The 18,198-nt window shown below is 52.3% G+C and overlaps 1 protein-coding gene across 1 annotated transcript in view; it reads left to right on the forward strand.

Moving 5' to 3' along the window:
- Positions 1-1,500: 1,500 nt before the first annotated feature.
- The window catches only part of PAK6 (p21 (RAC1) activated kinase 6), a 38,922-nt gene continuing 22,224 nt past the window's right edge, over positions 1,501-18,198 (forward strand). Inside the window, exons 1-2 of the mRNA XM_023527704.1 lie at positions 1,501-1,558; positions 12,926-13,040. The gene's annotated coding sequence lies outside the window, so the exon portion shown is untranslated. The remainder of the gene's footprint in view (positions 1,559-12,925; positions 13,041-18,198) is intronic.

Consider the following 18,198-nt stretch of genomic DNA (forward strand, 5'->3'; position numbering starts at 1 on the left):
GAGCCGCTGGTGCTGCCTGCTAAGCAGCCCTGAGCCAGCTGGGGCTTCCGGCCAAGCTCCCTTTGACAGCCTGCTGTGGACAGCAGGTGGGGGAGGGCACTGCTCCCTGCCTGATGTGTCAGGAGCCATGAGCAGCCATCCAGGTGACTAAGCCAGCCCACTGGCACTGAGTCACTCGCTGGCCTGGAGGTTTCTTCCTTCTCTTTTGCATCTGATTATTTTGGGAGCTGGAAACTTGCAGCTGCACCTGAGTCCCGCCCCTTTTAGCTCTTCCATCCCTACCTTGGTCTCTGAGGAAGATGGGACTGGCTAAGAGTCTGCTGCCACCCCCTAAGGATATGGAAGATGCTATGGGGGCCCGAGGTGCCAAGGGAGAAACACCAGCCAACAAAGTGCAATAGCAGATATGGTGATCTGGCTGCTGTGTCCTCTGGAGGTATCAGGAGAGAAGGGGAGTCTGGTCAGCACTGACTGGGATCCTCCTGGGCTGGCTTTGAACTCACCTCCCACGAGGTATTTCTTTAAATGAGTGGGTCAGAGCGGCATTTGGAGAACGAGGCTGGATTGGCTTAGGCTGGCCTGGGCAGGTAGGTGGCTCTGTGCTGGGTGTGGCCCCACGTGTGTGTGTGTGTGTGTGTGTGTGTGTGTGTGTGTGAGAGAGAGAGAGAGAGAGAGAGAGAGAGAGAGAGAGAGAGAGAGATACTAATCCCCCTGCTGAGGACAGCAGGGGGTCCTGCAGAGAGAGCTGGGGATGGGGAATTTGGTAGCAATTCATTCTAACTGATGCTGGGCCAGAGCAGGCTCTGTGATAGGTCATTTGGAAAAGGGACATTAAGCACCTGGCCTGAGCAGGGTGAGGAGCAGCTCTAGCTCAGACAATCCCAGGCCTTCTCTGTGTTCCACAGGACAGAAACATGACAGGATGCCAAAGTAGGGAGTGGTCCAGAGGGGCAGGCCAAGGATGGGAGCCAACCAATCTGCCAGGAAGCTGGACGGTACATCAGCTGCCCCCTCTTCTGACAGCCCTGGGCACTAAGGAGATAACTTCCTAGGAGGAACTCTAGCACTCTCCCATGCAGTGCCAGTCAGCATCTATGTGTGTTCTCTGCCAAGTTCACAGGGGTGTGTCACCTGAGAAGGGTGCTGGCCAGGGCACGGCTTCCCCATACTTAGGACCCAGCCAGGACCATCACTTGGCCTGGCACTGAGGCCAGACCCTTGAGCCCCTGGCCCCCACAGGGCATGCTCCAGTGTGTGTCAGGCAGAGGGGTGTGGACCCCCCACCTCCCCCACACAGCTGGCAGCCTCACGGGCACACCGGTGAGTAAGCTGTGGAGGGAGGAGGCTGTGTGCCCACAGAGGCAGGATGACACCAACCAGGAGTCTTTGGGAGAAGCGGCTGGGCAAGAAAAGCACTGTTTTCTTTTTCTTTTTCTTTTTCTTTTTTTTTTTTTTTTTTTTTTTCCTTTTTGCCTGAAGGGAGTGGCGCTTCCTGGGCTAGAGACAAGCACCAGCCTGCAGTGGGGCGCTCCAGGCCCAGCTCGGAGGAACAGCCCGGGTAAGGTCCCTGCTATTGTCGTGGGCTTGGGCTTCCTGGGCAGGGGTGGGGGTACCAAGGTGTCCAGGCCACAGTGCTATCTGGGACATGGGCGGCAGCTGTGGGTTCCTGAGCTACAGAGCCCCATGCCCCACCCCACCTGCCACTCCTTTTCCTGTAGATTTTGAAACAGCCCAGTTCAAGCTGGTCCCTGGCTTCCCAGCCCGAGGGGGAAATGCTTATTTCTGCTGTTCCTGCCTGTACCTCCCGCTCCTGCTGGACTGAGCTAGTGCCATCAGGATGCCCCTCTAGGAGGTCTCTCTTACCCCATCACCTCTGGGACATTCCCCTTTCGTATCCATCCCACGAATATTTATGGAGAATCACTGGGACCCAGGCTCCCAGTCATGCACTTAAGCAGAGCTTAACCAGGCACAAATTCTGACTCTGAGACCAGAGCAGGCCTGGTTTAGCACCAGCCCTCCTCACAGGTATCGGGCTCCCCACTGCTGCGGCCGGGTTAATGACCTGGTCAGCTCCAGGAACATTGGGTCCAGTGAGCTCAGGGTTATAGAACGCTGGCGGCCCACCAAGAAGCAAGGCTAATACAGTGTAGTTTGGTCTTCCCCTGGCAATACACACCAAAGTCAGAGGGTCTTACTTGGGGTCCTTCCCTAAGCTGATTCTGGCGAGAACCGAGTTCTAAGTGTTGAGGATGAGCTCCGGGCTGCCTGGCCCTAAACCCCATGGAAGTTTATCTCGCTGGAAATAAGGCCTTTGGGCCAAAAGAGGACCCTCCTGCAGCTCAGGAGTGGCAAACCTGGGAACCCTAGTGACAAGGTGCCTAGTCAGGAGGGGTTGGGCACCAGGAGCAAGGCTTCCAGAAGCACTTGATTTGGGTGGAAAGCTCTGTGCCCTGTAAGTAACTGTGAGGTGGGAGCGTGGGGGCTGCACAGACCTTCCAGTCCCCCAAGGACAGACTAAAGTTTTGTGAGCTAAGCTCTCTGGGATGTGCCAGGCACAGAGAAGACACAGGAAGGTCTGGGGTCTCTAGCATGACAAAGCCTACTCTGTGCACAGCTACCAAGGACAACCAGAAATGCCCCTTGGCCTGGCACATGGGACCGGAGTCAGGATCAACCCTTAAGTGTCTCCCACTCCATCCCCACACCTAGCTCCAGAATAAGGAAAATAACCCAGCCGTGGGGGTATTTCCTGCCTCCTCACAAAAAGTGACTCCAAGCCTGGAGGTCCCCAGTGTGTGCAGAGCTGAGCAGCATCTGGTGCCCAAATGGGTTCAGAGCAGAGAGGCTGTGGAACACCAGACAAACAGCAGGCCAGAGGGGTGGCAGCTGATGGGACCAGGAGGGAGCAGAGGGTAGAGGTCAGGATATAGGGGGCAGGAGGTGAAAAAGCTGACTGGAGTTTTAAGAGGGCTCGGAGAGGGCTCTGGATGCTGGTTTTCTTATGCCTGCCTGCCTCTGTGGGAGGGCCAGGCAGCGAGGAGGTGGACATGCTGAGAGACTGCATTCCTTTCCCAAAGGGCCCCAGAGACACCTCTAGCACACTCTGTCTCAGGCGCAGAAGGCAGGAAGGACCTGTGGGAAGCTGTCCTGTGGCCTGAAGCAGAGACCTTGTAGTTTCAGGAGTGGGAAGGCCCAAGATTCAGAAGTTTCTAAGACCTGGGCAGTAGGAAGGGTGCTGGTAAACCTCATACACAGGCATTCTGCAGCCTGTCCTATAAGAGCTCAAGAAAAGAGCTCAAGAAGTGAACCTAACTTGCTGGAAAGACATGAGATAGCCAACAGGCTGGACTAGAGCATGAAAAATGGAAGCTTTGGAGGCAGAAAGAGCTCTCAACTTCCTGAAGCTGAGCGGGCCCTTCTGCAGGATGAGCAAGCTGACTGGAAGGTACCCCCTTCTTAGCTCAGCCTGAGGGGGCCTACTATGGGCTAAGGTGAGATGTGTGAGGTGTGAGATAAAGGGGAACTTTTATTAGCAAGATGTGGGCTCCAGGCAGCACTAGGAGATGGCAATTGGCACCTTGTTCTAGCCCACTTGCTTGCAGGCAGGGAACAGTGATCGTTTGACTACTAAAAACAAAACACTTGTAGCAGGAACAAGTTGGGCAAAGTGCCAGAGAAATTAGTGGGACAGTGCCCTTGCCCTGGTGAGTTTACAGCCCTTACACAGAGGAGTGGAAAGGAAAGCCGAGCATGGGGCCAACCCCACCAGAAACCAGCCGAGCTACAGAGCCATGATCAGCAACAGGGGCGTTGTCCTTTTGCCTCCTCTGGGCCCCCAATTTATCACTGAAATTGTCAGCCATGACCCATTCAGTCCAGATAATTTATAAACTTAGACCAATACCAGGAGTAGTTCTTCACATAGACGTTTATAAAGATAAACAAACAAACAAAAAAACTAGTTAAGAATGAATGAGAAACAAAGGAAGAAGCAACTTCTACAGTATGGGCAAAAGACAAGTGCTCAGGGGGATATACAAGCACAGGAAGAGGCAGGAAGGTAGATGGTTAACAGCAGGAGTCAGCCAGGTGAGTGTCAGGCCCAGGGCTGCCTCTTCTTGCCTGGGTGACCTCAGGTAAGTTACCTCATCTCTCTAGGTCTCAATTTCCTCTCCTGTCCAACAGAGATAATTATAGTACCTATGAGACAGGGTTGTTGAGAGGATTCAATGAGGCCATATGTGAACACTCCTAGCAGCATGGCTGGCACATAGTGCTCAGCAAAAGATGACATTATCATTGTGATGGTTATTAGTTGCAGAGAAACAAAGTGCGAGGAGGGAGAGACCTCACTGGGGTCTTCAGGAATCAGAAAAGTCTTCATAGAGGAGGTGGCTTTGGGAGAACCCTGCCCTGAAGAAAAGCTAAAGCCCTCAGAACACCGACAGATCCATGCCCGATAACGCTGGGAAGAAATACAATACCAGGTCCGTTTATTCCCCAAGTAGCAAATTCTCCATTGAGGTTCTTTAAGGAATACTTGAGCCTATTAAGAATCTCCCTCTCTTTCTGGGGTCTAGAGTTAGAGGTCTTGAGAACTTGATGTGGGCCATACATCATGAAGGGATCAAGGCCAGGTCTGGCCCTGGTCCCACTCCCCTTTGGGCCTGGAATCTTGTCACATGTTGGCTCCAGTTCCTTGGAGAACTGTGCACGAATGAGCCCCATCTGAAGCACACATTTGGAGGTGCTTTGTGCAGAGGGGCCAGACTGGAGACCACAGCAATTTCCTTGACCACTGTGGCAGGTGACTTAGAAATGCCCAGGAATCATAAGGCTCAGATTCAGAGACATTTTGCTTTTCCTACCAAAAGGTTATCTGTTCTGTGAATTTAGAAAAGGTAATCCCGGGTTCTGTTCACTTAAAAAAAGAAGGCAAACCCAGAATCTGACAGACTTTTGTATTCTGGGGAAATTAGCAAGCGAAAAATAGGTTCCCTCATAACTACAGGGCGCCACACCATCCCCAGCAAAAGGACACCCATTCTGGGCAGCATTTTCTATGAAACCTCATTTTGACATATCAGGCAGTACCAACACTCAAGTTTTTACAGAGGGATAATGATGACCTTTTTTGTACACCTGTGTGTTCTCTTTGGTTGCCTTTCCTCTTGAAAGTGCTGCCTCGGTCTGCAAACGCTGGAGTCTTTCTCTTTGGCTCTGGTTTGCCCAAGCCTCAAAACACTCATGTCCCTGGGTCCCTAGCTAAGGAGGTGGGGGCAGGGCTGTGTTCTCCTGCATATTTAGGCTGTCCAGGACCTGGAGAGGTGGAGAGGGGGCCTCTAGGTGCTCAGAGAAGCAGGTCCAAAAAGCTCAGGTTGTTCTGGTCTCTGATTCCAGTACAGCAGCTCCCCTCAGGGTAAATAGCAACGAAGCAGTCACCTTGCTCAAGGCCCCCTGCTGCCTTCCTATCTGTCCCAGCTCCTGAAGACTTCAGCAGCAGCAAGGTTAAAAAAAACCAGGAGAACTGGTTCTCTGGTTCAGCTTCCTCGCCTGGAGCCTCCAGCCTCCATTTTCTTTCTTTCAGCTTCAAATGAAGCCTCACTGAAATTGTGAAAGAAGGTACAGAGGGCGGAGGGAGCCAGGGGACCCGTTATGCCACAGCCTCCTTGGACTGTCCAGAGTACAGTCCTGGGTCAATGGGGAGAAGCGCAGAGGAGGAAAGGGCTGCCTCAGAGAGGAGCTAGCTGCCTTGGATTGCTGTAGCACATTCAAGCCAAAGGGAGTCCCTAAGAATGTTTAATCCAGCCCCCATAATTTTATGGAGGGAAGAAGAGGCCCAGGGAAGAAAAGTGAGTCCTGAGATCACATAGATAACTGATAGTGGAGCCAGTTTCAGGCCCGGGAGTCTCCACCTCTTGGTCTAGTACTCTTCCGCTACCCAGGCTGCCTTTCCATCTGCAGCAGCATCATAGGTGCCCCAAGCAGGAGCAGATGCTAGCTGCCAGATAGCTTGATGGCTTAGAGAGGTGGCCCAGTCTGACAAAGTAGGAGACCAGACAGGTCCCAGTGATCCTCTATGCCTCCTGCCCTAACACGGCTGGTCCTGCTACCCTCCCCATCTCCCCATCTTGCTCCACATGGAGCCCCAGCTTAGCCCTTGATCATTCAGCAGCGTCCCCAAGAAGAGGCTCTTCTCAACCCCCAGGCCACTCTCTGAGTGTAAACAGACCCAGCAAATTTGTAAATGGAGTGACTGGAGTTCTACTTGTCCCAGGAAGCATTTTACATTTTAACTAGAAGACTGTCGATGTCTTGAGAAAGGAGTAAGACAAGAATATCTAAGAATGAAAGGTTCTGGGGCAGAGGTTAGGGGAGGCATACAGGAGACCTTTTACCTCGGTATATACTATGACCCCAGGCAGGAATTTAAATGTCCAATGGCTACCATCGGAGGTCAGATCTCAGAAGCAGGCCTATCATTTGTCACCCTGTCACCAGGTCCAAGCTAAACAAGAAAACTCCACTATAGTGGGGCTCGCTAGAAGATGGTGTGTCTAGGATCAGGAAAGATGGAGAAAGGTGAAGGTTCCAGACCCTGGGGAGGGATGGAGTCAGGCCCAGGGGCAAGAATGCAAGGCCAGGAGTGAGCAAGAGTGCAGGGCTCCTGTGGAGGAGGGGAGGCCAAGACAGGAAGACGAGCTGCCGCTGGATGGTCCATCGTCCCAGCGAAGGCTGTCATGCCAGCCACTGGCAAGGGTGTGGCAGTGCACATCAGGCCTCTGCCATGTCAGCATTCACATGAAGGTCCTGTAGGCTGCCACCCCTGGGGCTGTCAAGGCGTGGGCCAGACACTAAGGAAGGAAAAATCCTGAGAAGGGATGGCAGCAGCTGCCTGGGCCCCTCCAGGACCCTCTAAGTATAGCACTGCACAGTAGAGTGGCAGACAGATCATGCCTCTGACACTGACCCAGGGCAGACACAGAAGGCAGAGCTCCTTGAGCTCTATAGCCAGGTGATCAGTGCTCCCAGGAGGCCACACAGCCCAGAGCTTGTGAACTTTGTGCAATTAAAGCTAAGGTGTTCCAGCCAGAGGATTGTGGATGGGGCTTGAGCAGCCAACATGTGCTTCCTCAGACTCTCTCCTTTCCTGGACTCTGGCCTGAGCCTTCACCTGGTCATAAGCCTTCTACTCTCTACCACTCACCTGTCCTTCCTTAAAGTCAAACCCTGGGTGCCAGGGAATGGGTGCCGGTCAGCCCTGCTCCAGCCTCAGACTGGGGCAGCCGCTGGAGGCTCAGAAGAGAGAGGAAAGGACAATGAAGGGTTTCCATTCAAAGAGGCTTCCAGCTGTTAGTTCAGCCAGCAGAAATGCCTGCCAGAGAGCTAAACTGCCAGCAACAAACATTTGGTTGGAACTTTGGAACCCATTAAGTGCAGGGGCTCCAAAGTAATCATAGTGATAAGATGTTAAACAAATGTATCATGTCTCTAAAATGAGTGTCCTCAGTACAGAGCTGACTCTTTCTGTTTCCAACTCTCCCTAGGGTAGCTCATACCCCCTGTACCTGGGAAGGGTGCCGCAGCCTGCCCTGACTCTGCTTTGGCCCCTTGAGGTAGCGGGCCCTGCATGTGAGTGGCTCGTCCAGGTCACCAGGCCCCTTTGAGACTACCAGGCAAGTTTGGCCCTCAGTGTCAGTTTGCATTTGGGGAGGACTGGCCTGTGTATTCCCATTGGCATAGGGAGCGTAGGATAAATTCAGGACTTGAGAAAAAGGCAGCGAGAGACTGGAGGCTTCTGGGTGTGGGAGTTCCCCTCTGCTGAAGTTCAGGACAGCAGAAGGACACATGTGTCCAGCAGCCAGGCAGGGGCGCCCCATGGACTTTTCCCAAACACCAAACTGGGCCCAGACAGTGCTGCCCCTTGGGCTGGGATTCTCTCTCCAGGATCTGGAGGAGACAGACCTGTAGGATTGATTTCATAGCGAGTTCACCTGGAAGAACCCTGGGATGCTGCCCCTGTGGCCCTCCAAATGAGGCTTTGTTGCTCCCTGTGGCGGCTGTGTGCGTGTATGGTGCAGGGGAGGAGAGTTTCCTTCTTGGTCCCTTTAGCAGCTGTAAGGGCTAAGGGTCAAGAACCTTTCACTCTGTTTGGGGGTGATGATGCTTAGGGCCCCTGTACCCCAGTAATCTAGACCTCATCATTTCATCTTCCCAAGGGAAGGGACACTCCCTCCCCCATTATACACATTAAGAGACTGAGACATGCAGGAAGTCTAGAGAAACAGAAGGGATTCAATCCTGCAAAAACACGTTCTCTTTGCAGCTAGACTCGGTCTACCTCCCTGCCTAAGGATCCCAAGGGCTTGGCAATGTCAGCTCCCTCAACTCACGCTCCAAGATCTTCAGAGATGGGCACCTGCCTCTCAGTCCCATCAGCAGAGAGAGATGGGTGCTCCCAGCAGGATGAGGGACACTGGCCCAGGCCACCCCAAGAGTAGAAAGGGACAGTCCAGAAAAGAGGTACGAGAAGGGATCTTCTTCAAAGAATGCCTCTCTTCTAGGGCTGGGGGCTGCAGAGTGTGTAACTATCCCTTCTGGAGCCCAGGCTCCAGGGGGTTCCTCCAGCCAAGTAGCAAGCAAGCATGCCAGGCCCCACCTACCCAGCAGTGCCTGCACATGGGACTCATAGTTCTGGGCCCATTCAGGGTGTGTGAAGGACAGGTGGCTTGATGCAAGGACTTCAGGCAGGGCGCTGGCTCATAACTGTGGAAACCTAGCACCTGGTTCCTAGCGGGGGACTAAGTGACAGGGTTAGGGAAACTGAGGCCCCCCTCTACCCTCATACCCAGTGCTGTTGGTGGGAGTGGAGGGGTGGAGGGGCAGTCCTATGCCCTTGTCAGAATATCCCCCGCCTCTCTGTGTCACATGACTTACCCATCCAGGGTGGCAGAGTTGGCACAAGGAGGGAAAAGACCAGTGCCTCCCTCACCAACTGTTCCCAAGGACTTCATCCCACATGATCAAGTCACATCATATAGTCCTTGGAACCAGGAACTTATGAGCAGCACAGAGTTAAGAGAATAGGCTTGAGGCAGATACACTTGGGTTGAAATTCTGGCTTTACCACTCAGTGACAAGACCTTGAGCTATTCCTTAACCACTCTGAGCCTCACTTTCCTCATTTGTAAAATGAGAATAATAATAGTATTGTTCTTCTGTGTCAATGTTATGGTGAAGACTTGAGTGAGATAATACGTGTAAATAGCTTACCATGGTTCCTGGCCCATCGGAAGCATTCAATAATTGTCAGTAATTATTATTACTATTATTAGGGGAGAGTAGAGTCATCCAGAGAAAGGAGCCCCAGAAGGAGTGAGCGTATCAGCAGCGTTCCTGATCCCTAGGCAGCTTTTCAAGTCACGCAGCAGAAAGGTGCAGGGAAAGGATAATATGTTTGTGTTTCTAAACCACAAGTTGATCCATATCTTTCCTCTTTGGCCCTAATCTGGGCTTCCAGCCCTGGCTGTAGATGCTCAGATGTTACAACAGGCCCCAACAGCCACAGGCTGAGAAAGAGCTGGCAAGTGCCTGCCCTGCCCAATGTGCCTGCCCTGATGCCCTCCCAGACAGTTCTGGTTGCCCAACGCCCCAGAGCTGGCAGGGCTCCAAGAGTCATTGCCCATGGTGAAACGTCAGTTCTCAGTGTCCTGTCCAGAGCTCCTGCCCAATTTGTAGAATGGCACTGCATAGACAACTCCTTTAACCAAAAGGCCTCTGTCAACCGTCAAGGCTCTTTAAAGGTAGGTATGCCTGGTTTTCCTCTCTGCGACCAGCACGGCAACCTGGGAACAGAGCCAGAGGGAGGCACATGAACGCTGGAGGAGATGCTGTCCCCCGCCAGACTGTTCCTGCCACATCATGCACTGTTTTTCTGCTCTCTCCTTCTGGGCAGGGCTGAGTTGGGAGTAGATCAGAGGTGCACAGAGAAGTGGGGGAGTCAGTCACACATAGGAATTAATCACTCAGGACCCATTCTGCACATCCCGGCCATCCCCATTTACAGAGGGTTAACACAGTGCAGCTGACCCACCTGTAGATGTGACTATAAGTGCAGGAGTTGTGATGGGCCCGAGAAGTCCCCTGGTCTAGCCCTCATATCCAGTATGAGAACCTTTTCTCTGCATATCCGACTGATAGTTATCTGGGGTCTTGAATACCACCAGTGATGAGGGATTCATTACTTCCTTGGTCAATCTTATTTGAGAATTTCTGCCTCTCCTCAAATCCCATCACAGCTCCCAAAGGTGAGAGGACCCCAAGGTTTCCTAGACTCACTCCCTACAGGGTGAGGATAGTACTTGGCTAGTAGCCTTTGTGGGATACCCAAGCCTGGATTCAAACCAAATTAAATACCAGTTCACTTCCGATAACAGGCTAATATTCACATTTTGTTGTAGTTCAACAGTTCAAAAGTACTGCTTTGAGCTGGAGTTTTGGTATATAAGGTATTTAAATGAAAAGAAAAGAATTCATGTGTGCATTTGTGAGTCAGTAAAAAATAATTTAGGGTGTTGATTCTAGATTCAACAATGTTATGCATTTCCTTCTAGCTTTGGTTCGTGGTTCATTTCAAATCCTCAGCGACCAATTCCCCTCATCCCCACTCCCACTCCCAACCCCCACCTAGCATAACCCACGTCCCACAGCCAACATTTGGTTTGTGCTCCTGGGTACCTTAATCTGTGGGGAAAGTCATTCTTGTATCACTTGTTCCTCCCCACCACATGGCCCCCTCATCCTAGGGCTCAGAAGGCAGCTTCCTAGGAAACCACAGGAGGTCAGGGGTTGGCTAACAAGGTCAGGCCTACAGTGTTGTACGGGCAGAGAAATAAGCTTGGGAAAGACACAGAGAGGAAGAGGGAAGACAGAAGGTAAGGAGAGGAGCAGAGATGTGTCTGCAGCTGCCCTAGCTTCCATGCCACTCTCCGAGGGCTCCCAGGGCTGGCCCCTAGCACCACCATACTCTCCCCAGGAATGCTGTAGGCGTGAAGCTTGTGGCACAGCCAGATAGGATGTAGGCCTGTCTGGGGCTGGATAATTCCCACTTGCTGCCGTAGCTCTGCTTGGTAGGAGCCTAGGATAAACTGTCCATAAACAATATAGCCTATGTGCAAATGCTTTATCCACAAATTACAGTCATATATCTAAAGAATCGGTGAATAAAAATGATACATGGCAATAGTAACCTCAAAAACTAAAGTTTGAGGTGCCTAACAATGACAAAAATTCCTACACTGTCCTTGGTCCCTGCTCTGTGACACTGGCAGTCACCCAGCCACTATTTGGGGGCAGCATTTGGAGTCTAGAAGTACTGAATTTCCAAGCTAGAATCTCCTCTGCACTCAATTGGACAAAGTCCTCTCTGGGGGCCCAAGTCTAGGACAACAAGGGTTTTCTCACTTCCTTGTTTGGGGAAGAGACAGACAGTTGGCCCCTGCCCTTCCCCCACAACATACATGCATAGGAGAAACCACCCTCCAACCCATAAGAAGCAGGGCAAAGGACAGGCAGGAGTGAGCCACTCCAGTACCAATCCTTCTCCTAGGCCAGGGCACTGCTGGGGTCAACCCGGGAATGCTAGCTCTGGAACGGGCTCCATCCTCTGTTTGGGGGCACAAGGTTCCTGGAGGCATTCTTTCTCTATCCTAAAATCCTGAGGCCAGAGGATTCTCAGAACTGAGCAAAGTCTGACAAGGAAATTGGAATCTTTAAATCCCGCTTTCCTGCCTGCACACGGGGGCTACCCCAAGACAGTCCTGGGGCCTTGTCCAGATGGGACAGACAGACCAAGGTGGCAGGACTCCAGCCGGGGCTCTCCAAGATGTGTGTGGTGAGAGCTTGAAGCCCTGCAGCAGCACCTCTAGGATCCAGGAGGGAGGCCCATGGCCTCCAGAGTGAGTATCTGCACAGCAAATTAATGAGTTCATTACACGGAGAGGCAGGCGCTCAGCAGATAATCCAGGTCAAGCCTCTCTGTACGGTGGCCCGGGGACGTTGGGGACACCGGCGGGTCACAGTGGGTCTGCCAGACCAGGGTCAGGGACTGAAGAAGAAGGGCCGGAGGAAGCTGGAGCCCATAGATTAAAAGGAAAAGGTTGAGCAGGGAAGCGCCCCTCGATCAGAGAGGCTCCTGGCCGCGGCCCTTGCGTCCCTTGGAGACTTTTCCCGGGCTCTGTATTCTCCGTGTCCTACCTGAGGCCACACCCTGAAATCAAACTCGTGGCCAGGTGAAGCCGGCGCTGCACAAACATGCAAGCGCAGCCTCTCCTCGCCATTCCCGGCGCCCAGGTCCCTCCTGCGGAGGGCGGGCCCGGTTCCCGCGGCCTTTCCGAGCGCTCCCGGGGCTTCCTGCTCGCAGGTGGGTGCCCTGGCCACCCCTGAAGGTTGGCTAACCTCCCCGGGCTGAGGCCTAGACGAGAGGACTGGCCTCCCCTCATTCGGGTTTTCCTTCCCCCGAAGTTCGGGGCCGCGGGCGCGGGCGCGGGGCGGAGGGGCCTGAGCACAGGGACAGAGAGCTCGGGCGCTGCGACCGGGACCTACCTGTGCGTGTGCACCCGGCGCTTGTGCGGGGGCTGGCTGGGGGACTCCCGCCCCACTTGGGTCTGTGAGGTGGGCCCCGTGGCCGCTTTGAGTCGGAGCACGGTGGGGAGAAGGGCCGGAAGCACTGTGCCCACTGCCCCTCCTCCCCGCGCGCCACGCAGGGGAACCTTCCATCTCCCCCTGCACCTGGAAAGGCTGCTAAGTCAGGTGGCTGTAGGCGTGGAGCTGTTTCAAATACTCTGGATTCGGGCCATTTGCCAAATCCCCGGGGGCACTTACCACCTTTGTGACAATGACTTTCCGATGTGTTTCCACCCAGGCCTCTGAGGACTCGCAGGAAGGTCTTTAGTCTTCCCTCTCCTGGTGCTTGAGAGCTCTGCCCACTGAAGGGTGAGGAGTCAGGTGGAAGAGGAGGCGAGGAAGGCATTCCAGAGGTGAGTGAGGGACCTCCAGACCTGGAGGGGTGGTCTGTCTAGGAGCCTTCTGGAAACCAGCTTGAGGCACAGGCTGGAAGGGACACTGGGCAGGCAGGTGGCCCTCCTGGGCTGGCCCATTCTTGGTACTGTTAGGCAGGGCAGTGGTCTCTTCTAGGTGCCATGTCTCAGTCCTTAGTGGATATGCATTATTACTTCCACCACCTCAGCCCACAGCAGGCGGCAGGGCTTCTAATGCCCCACTATGTGCCTTGGCCCAGACTCTGCTCGTCATCAGGTCTGATGCCTGTCTGGAACAAGGCAGAGTTACCAAAGCTGTGCACTGAATTCTTGCTTGGGAAAGAGGCTCCCAAACAGGAAGGACAGTAGCAGGCAGAGATGCTGATCAGCACATCCCAACCTGCCAACTCATTCCCCAGATCTCCAACCTGCTAAAATCCCTCCAGCTTTTCTGGTACCCAGTACACAGCATCCAACCTGGAATATAGATGCTGCTCGAAACACTAAGGGCAAGACACGAAGAGTTCCCAGGGTGTAGGCTGTGTTCTCTGTATCTTGACTCATTCTGTTGTTCTTTAGGTTCTTCCGACTTGTTTTTCTAGATGAGAGAAGAGAGGGGGCTCCTGTCTGTCTGTGGTCAGGTCTTTTGTGGCTGGTGCAACATATATTGCAATACTGTAAGTTCTCCGCAGGCCATATTTAGGATAGAGGCTGAGAATACATTTGAAACCAGAAAGAGCTGAGTTCAAATTCTGACTTTGCCTTTGATAACTTAGGCAAACTTTAATGTCCTAGTCTATAAAATGAGGAGGAGGATCATGCCTTCCTCATAGGATAGTCGTGAAGAGTCACAGTGATAAATGAGAAATTAAACAGGGCAGCAGTGAGCCACCTCCCTCTTGCCTCCACTTTTAGTATTGGAAAAGGTGAAGCTACCTGAGCCCTCCTCTCTTGGAGGACTTTGAGAAGTCTGGCTATGTGGCAGGAGATTGTGGAGATTGCTAGAGTAAAGCAATGGGAATGCAGTAAAGGCAGAGCAGGTCCATGGCGAGCAGGTAGTGAGATGGCCCAGGGAAGAGGCCATTTCTAGCAGGGAATCCGGCTTTGGAGGCAAAAACCAAAGCATGCTCTATACACTTCATACGTGGTCACATGCTCATGGGTGATCCTGGACACAGGTGTTGTGTGACATAGAGGTAGCCTCTTCCTTGAAGCTTCCAGCCCTATCTCTAAGTAGCTGTATGATCTGGGAAAGTTATTTAACTTCTCTGGGCATGATAGAAGAGCTCGGAGCCAAAGCAATCTGTGTTTGAGTCCTGACTCCGCACTTACCATCTCAGACAATTACTTCTCTCAAAGCCTCAGTTTCTTCACCTATAAAATAGAGCTCATAATATCTACCACATAGAGTTGTGATCATTTAATGCACTAATAAAAAGTACCCAGCACAGTGCCTGACATGTGCTAGGTACTTTATACGTGTATATGTGTATATTCCCTTTCTTGTCTCCTCATTCCTCTCTCAAGCTGCCTGCAGTCTTTAAATGCACCCAGTAAAGCGGGTTTGGCCCAAGTCACAGCAGTATTGTGAGCACAAAGTGAGGAGGCAAACAAAATAGGTATAGAAAGTTAAAGGCTGTAAAAAAGTCATAATCTGTGTGTGTGTGTGTGTGTGTGTGTGTGTGTGCGCGCGCGCGCACACGCGCGCACTCGTACACACATGCACATGTGTGATTGGGGACCTAATCTTGTGAATAGGGGACCCTATAGGTTCTTTCTGGTTAGGCACTGAGGACTGTCTGATGGGGGCTCGGGCCTCTGCATGTGGAGTCTGTTGAAAATCTGGGCTGGTGAAGAGGTTCCTGGCCCGTAGCCCTCCCAGGAAGGCCATTCTTCTCTCTCCCCTTGGAGATAATCCTGTGCCCAGGACAGCCCAGTGCTGTGGACCAGAGAAGAGGTTAGGATTCTAAGTACAATGAACAGGGATCAAAGGACTGGCCTGGCTTGAGCCTCTGCTGGACCTCAGCACTGAGTGTACAGGCTGGGCAGAGAGGCGGGCCTGAGTCAATATTGACTTTCTCTGGCTGGCCAGCCTGGCTCTTTGGCCTCTCATTCAACTGGAGTGTTGACACAAGTGATTGAATGAGCTTTATTATCATATTCCTTTCAACAACGGCCCCATTATCTCTCCCCTAGAGATTCACTGAGACCTGTACTGTGGGAGTGATGACAAGGTTGGGAAGCCCAAATGTGTTAGCTTATTATGTGCATAGTACCCTCTGCCCTGCACACTCAGCTTCTCTCTAGGCCACTCCGGTAGGATAGCAAAACCTCAGAGGACTGCTCAGCATCCTGAGGACACTCTACACTTTAGCACAGTGGCCCCGGGTAGAACTTACAGAGCCCTCAGGCAATGGTAGTGAAGGCCACAGCCTGAGTCTAGGACCCACCCACACTGCAAGTGATAACTGGGCAGAAAAGCAAATGAAATTCTCTTCAGGCCCTTCCTCCGGCGTATTTTGAGGGGCCAGGAAAGGTTTCTGGGGTGCCACCTCTCCTGACTATCATCTGAAGAGGGGCAGATGGCAGGCCTGAACCCCCTGGAGGAGGCTGAGAGAGGACAGAGCTCAACTCTACACAAAGGATAAGTAGCAAGGGGACAAAGGGCAGGGGCCTTGGGAAGGGGAAGGAGCTCCCCATAACTGACCTCTTTTGAGCAGGGTGCGGACAGGGGTGAGGCTTCTGTCAGGAATGCCACTGAAGGACTGCAGTTTGGGGAGAGACAGAGGGGAGTCCAGAACCCATGAACAAGTCCCTCCAGGTGTGCATCGCCACTGTCTCTCCATCTCTCCTGGTGGGCGGTGAAGTCAGGGGGCGTGTCTAGCAACATCTATCTGGAAAGCAAGCTAAACTACTTGAGAGCGAGGATTTTATTTTGTTCACCATGGTTCTCAGAGTCTAGAGCAGAGTAGATGCACAATAAATACTTTTGAATAAATGAATGAATAATATAATCACATTTATATTTAATTAAACAAACTCCAGAAAGCAAAGTTTGAAAAAAATCTTTGTGGCTGAAGAGAATACTCTGATGGGAGGCTAACTTCTGTTCCCGCTATTCTCAACCATGGACAAGAGGCACACAGCTCTCCAGGAAGGGTGTGTAGGATACCAGTTCTCAAGGGGAGATGAAGAGGTCAGGTAGCCTTGCTACAGATGTCTAGGTGGGAAGGCTAAGCTCTGGAGGTGATAGGGTCCTCAGTGGGCCACTCTGTGTCTGATGGTGGCAGTAGTAAGGGTGCCTATCGAAGTGCTGTAGAACTCGGGAGCATACCTCTACCTCATTGTCATGATTCTAGGATATTTCCTTCCTCAAAGTAGCTTGAGTGGGCCTGAGAATGATACAGTGTGGGTGGTAGAAGGTGACAGCTGACTGAAGCCACATTCACATCAGAGTCTGGGTCAGATAGACATGGCTCTGCCCCTTCTTTGCTGCATGACTTGATTTCCTCGTCTGCATAATGGGACAATAACGATCTTACCTCACAGGCTCGGGGTGAGGAGATCTCATAAGTAGAAATGCTCAGCTCACAGCCTCATGCTTACATTATGCACTCCCTGAGCAATGGTTACTAAAAACACCCAAAATGGACCCTTGAGTTAGAACAAATGCTATTTCTCTCCTCACTATACCTGGAGAAGCTGGCAGAGGTTAAGGAGTCCAGTCCCTTGTCACCATCTGAAATGCTGAGGCCTAGAAAGGAGGAGAGTAAGCCAAAGTCACAAGCCAGAACCTTGGAACCTGGCACCCTGGGGCCATACTGAGATAGAACTCAGCTCTGATAAGCAGGTCCTGAGCCTCTAGCCAGGGAAGCCTGGGTGTACTAGCACTGGGAGCAGGGCCCAGAGTTCAGCTTCCTTCTCTCTTCCAGTCACCCGGAAATGGAGGGGAATTCCACCGGCCTCATTCCTAACAGTTAACTAACATCCCAGAACTTAACCAACCAAGCCCTGCCCACTTCAGAGTAACTACAAACTCTTTTAGACGTGTTCTCTGGGAGCCACCTTCCCCACCTGTAGCACATTCTTGTGAATCTTTTAGGTAGGCTAAGTGTCCTTTCCTTAAAAGGAATTCAATGTGTGGAAATAGCCAAAACCCATTAGAAGTCAGGATAAGGTGGACGAACACATCAGACACCACCACTTCCAGTGAAAAGCAGAGGCGACAGAACAGTTGATATTGGCTCAAGATGGGCCCCAAAGGTGATTTCCAAAGAGGACCTCTGTAAGTACTAGAACATATTTGAAACAGACAAAGTCACTCCCAAGGTTCTGCCTCAACTGGCAGCACTCATTTGAATGTGTGAGCTCTGGTCTGAGGTTTAAATGCAGACTTATTTCTCCACCGCTCTGCCTTGGGTTTGTGGGCCCCAAAAGCTCGGTGGCCTTTGCATCCCAGACCCTGGAAGATGAATATCTCCTCCTGGAGGAGAAGCAGTTTGAGAGGGTAACCCACCCACTGTGGCTCCTTTGCTTACCTCAGTTGTGACTCTAGACCAGCCAAGCCACAGCGCCCCACTCTGAGGGCCGCCACCAAAACCCCATGTCGCCAGGGTACAGTAGCATCAGCCACAAAGTTCTGCCCGCCACTTCTTGCGCCAAGCCCACAGATTGCCCGAGTCCCTATTGAGGGAACCTGACCTGCTCTGAAGAGAATAAACTGTGTGTCTGTAACTTTTTTCATATATGCCAGGCCCTGATGTCACAGTTGCCAACATGAGCCCTCTGGAACATTTTACCCACTCCTTGCAGGGCAAAAGAAAACCTGGTTCTACAAAGTAAGGGTCAGCCTGCAAGTCAGGGCAGCCCCAGCTCCCTTGGCCTCTGACTCACAGATCAGCCCAGGAAAGAACCTAGCAATCTTGGTTGAGGGAGCTGGCCCTGGCCTATCCCCTTCTGCACATTCCCATGAGTTTACGCAGGCTGCTCAGCCCTGTTCCTATTCATAGAGACCCCAGGAAGACTCACAACAGCCAAGTGCTCTCAGAGTAGGCATAGTGGAACGAACAGGGACTTTGCAACCAGATCTGGAGTCCAACCCCAGCTCAGTCATTTCCTGGTTCTATGACCTTGGGCAATTTATTTAACCTCTCTGAAC

Source organism: Pteropus vampyrus, unplaced genomic scaffold, assembly GCF_000151845.1.
Source record: "Pteropus vampyrus isolate Shadow unplaced genomic scaffold, Pvam_2.0 Scaffold19, whole genome shotgun sequence".
NCBI lineage: Eukaryota > Metazoa > Chordata > Mammalia > Chiroptera > Pteropodidae > Pteropus > Pteropus vampyrus.